The sequence below is a fragment of the Mustela nigripes genome, chromosome 7, assembly GCF_022355385.1.
Source record: "Mustela nigripes isolate SB6536 chromosome 7, MUSNIG.SB6536, whole genome shotgun sequence".
NCBI classification, from domain to species: domain Eukaryota; kingdom Metazoa; phylum Chordata; class Mammalia; order Carnivora; family Mustelidae; genus Mustela; species Mustela nigripes.
The window spans coordinates 1,761,548-1,765,169 of record NC_081563.1 but is presented as its reverse complement, the minus strand read 5'-3'; positions in this window follow the sequence as shown (position 1 = coordinate 1,765,169).

Below are 3,622 nucleotides of genomic sequence, written 5' to 3'. Positions count from 1 at the left end.
CCCTGCCCGTGCTCCGCGTGTGCGCCCCTGCCCGTGCTCCGCGTGTGCGCCCCTGCCCGTGCTCCGCGTGTGAGCCCCTGCCCGTGCTCCGCGTGTGAGCCCCTGCCCGTCCTCTTGATTTTGAGTCATGTCGGAATAAATGCTCAAATACAGGAGCGATTTTATTTTTTTATTTTTTTTTAAAGATTTTATTTATTTATTTGACGGAGAAAAATCACAAGTAGATGGAGAGGCAGGCAGAGAGAGAGAGAGGGAAGCAGGCTCCCCGCTGAGCAGAGAGCCCGACGTGGGACTCGATCCCAGGACCCTGGGATCATGACCTGAGCCGAAGGCAGCGGCTTAACCCACTGAGCCCCCCAGGCGCCCAGGAGCGATTTTAGAGCTGTGTTTTCCTGGAAGACGGAGGGGACGGCGCGCCCACCCGCAGGACCACCGCGGGCGGAAAGCCTGGAGCAGTGGGGCAGGGCTCGCTGTGGTTTTGACATCCAGCCTCTGCCTTCACATCCGCATCCTCGGGTCCCACGGGCTCCTCGGGCCCCCGCATCCTTGGTACTGGGGCACCCAGAACAGGCACAGTGCCTCTTGTGGGGTACACAAGGTGCTTTAACGTCACACTTGAAGACCCAGAGGCCAGCACCTGAGTCCGAGCTGTGACGGGCTGAATGACTGTGGCCCCGAGTTCCCGTGTTGACGCCCTACCCACGGCGCGGCTGTGTTTGGAGATGGGGCCTCTAGGAAGTAATTAAGTCAAATGAGCTCACTCCCTCCCTGCTCTTGCCGCCGACAACAGGAGAGGCCACGTGAGGACAGAGTGAAGCCAGAAACCCAGTCGGCTGACACCATCTTGGTCTTCTGGCCTCTGGATTGAGAGAAATCTATGAGCCCCCGCCCCCCGCCTGGGTGGCGCTGTGAATGGCTCCGAGCTGGGGCCCCAGTGAAGGATGCCTGGTGCAGCCCAGTCTCCTCTTTTTGGGGGAGGAAATGAAGTTGGGGTCTGGGCCTCTGCCCCTTGGGTGCTGGCTGTCCTCGCCGCTCGCCACGCGGGCAGCACGACCCCGCCACGGAGGCCGTGTGTGTGATTCTTCCGAGACTCCGCTCTGTGACTGTGTCAGTGAGACAACTTTGCTTTGTTAGGTGACAGGTTTTCCTGAATGGAATTGAGTGCATGGCATCCCCATTGTTTTGCTGAAGCGCAGAAGAACAAAAATGAAAATAAAGATGCAGAATGATAGAGAAATGAAATTATTACTCCTATATTTGGTCGTGATTTTCTTTTTAAACCAGAAAAAGGTCTATTTAGAGTTAGGAATCCTGACTTCCTTCTGTGTGACCAGCCCTGGTTCGTTGATGGATCTTCTTAAAGTTATTCCGACAGTCAGAGAACTAAGAGGCAGAGAGCAGTGAAGTGAGTTCCCTCCAGCAAGTCCTTGTTTTCGGTTTTCAAAGATGGGGACTGATGAGCAGCTACAGACTTTCTGGTGTCTGGGCCTCTGCTGGTGTCCCCACTTTTCGCTTTAAATACCTGACCAGCCCACGAAACCCCTGTCTTGAGGCTGACCAAGGTGACTGTGGTCAGGCTGGGAGGACCAGACCTGGGGACCCGTCTGCTGTGAGCAGTGACAGCAGTGACAGTCCCATGCCGCCTTCATTCTGTTGTCAGAGGCTTTCAGGACAGTTTGAGCACCTCATTCCCACGTCCGAGCCCTGCTGTGGGCACACCATCTGCGAGCAGGAGCTCCTGGCGGGTCTGCCGTCTCCCACCCACAGTGCAGCCGCCAGAACCTCAGACGATATCACTCCCAGGGCTGCCCAGGCCCACCCAGTCCCCTTGTGACCAGCAGCTCAGGGACGGATCCTGAGGGCACCGTGTGTGCTGGGCCAGCTGCTGAGAGGCCGCCTGTGCCCTTGGGACGCCGTCTGGGACGGGCCCTGTGTGCAGGTCTGCCCGATCCCTCCCCCAATCTCTGCACAGAGCCATTGGGGTTCAGGGTCCCTGCCCAGCTGTGCGGAGGGCCCAAGGGTCCATCTCTTAAGACACACCCTTAAGGGGCTGTGGTACCTCCCTGTCAGGCAAGATCTAGCACCCTAGTGCAGGGGAAGGCTCTGCAGGCCAGGCCCTGAGTGGCTGCACTTTTCACAAAGGGTCTGGTGACCTTTCTTGGCTCTGGTGTGTTCTACAACTGTAAGTAATCTTGTTCAATTCTTAGAATTCTCAGGGCGCCTGGGTGGCTCAGTTGGTGAAGTGTGCAACTCTTGATTTCAGCTTAGGTCATAATTTCAGGGTTGTGAGATCGAGCCCCATGTCAGTCTCTGTGCTGGGCACGGAGCCTGCTTAAGATTTAAGATTTTCTCTCTCTCTCTCCTCTACCCCTTCCCCTGGCTGGCATGCACGTGCGCTCGCTCGCTCGCTCTCTCAAAAAAAAAAAAAAAAAAAAAAAATTCTCAGGGGCTTTCTTAAATGTTTACACAGGCTAAAAATCTCCTCTCTAATCACCACCTCGTTATTAACGGCATGGTGGTTCTTTGTGGAGGAAGTTCACCAGATCTGAAGACTCGTCTGGGGGATGGCGGAACTTGGGGAGGCAGAAGACTGCAGGAGTTTCAGCTGGTCTGGAAATGGGTTTCTTACTCAGAAAGCTCGCTCCCAGCCGAGCAAGCCCGCCGTCCCGTGGGAGCCAGAGCCGCAGGCTTCCTCCAGGGCCTCCCCGATGCGGGCCCTTGTGACTTCCCGCAGCGGGGGTTCCCGTGGCTTCGTTTTTGGGTGTTTGTTAAAATGTGGTGGGGAACTCCTTGGTGATTATTGGGTGGCAAGAGAATCAAATGTAAAAGGAGAAATTGGAATTAACGGATTTAAGATTATGTGGCTCCTCTGCCCATAATACCCAAAGAAGCACATCCTTTATGGTTTTACTTTTTTTTTCTTTTTAAAGATTTTATTTATTTGAGAGAGAGACCGAGATAGAGAGAGCATGAGTGGGAGGAGAGGGAGAAGCAGACTCCCCACCAAGCAGAGGTCCTGATATGGGACCCTGAGATCACGACCTAAGCCAAAGGCAGATGCTTAACACTGAGCCACCCAGGTACCCCCTTTACGGTTTTTTTAAAAGGGCTCTGAGAAAGATTCTTGAATCATTCTGTTGTGGCTCCTTGGCCACCACAGTGTCGTGATTCCGCATAACCCTTGTCTTGCCCTGGGCTGTGTGGCTGACCCTCCCTCAGGAGGGCGTCTGTCTGTCTGTCACTACTGGTCATAGTGAATTTGCTTAGGCTTCAGCTAGGACCTCTCCGTAAGCGACATCATGGAAGAGCTTGTGGTTGGGGGACGTGATGTCTCCCTCCGTACTAACCCCCTTGGTACTTGTCCCTTAAGTGCACACTGAGACCTGGAGATGAGGGTCTCCTTATGCTCTGCAGTGAGGGCAGGAGAACAGTTTGTCTAGAAAGATGTCATGGGAGGACCAGTTGTCCTGTCATCTACCGTAGGGGAAGGCTTCTTCCTTTGTTCTGCGATCCCCAGAGAGAGAGAGGCAACTCCAGGTTAAATGTACGGTGTGTGTGTGCATCCCAAGTTTCTTTCAGAAAACTTGACACAAGTATGCATTTTTCCAAAAGAATATCTGTA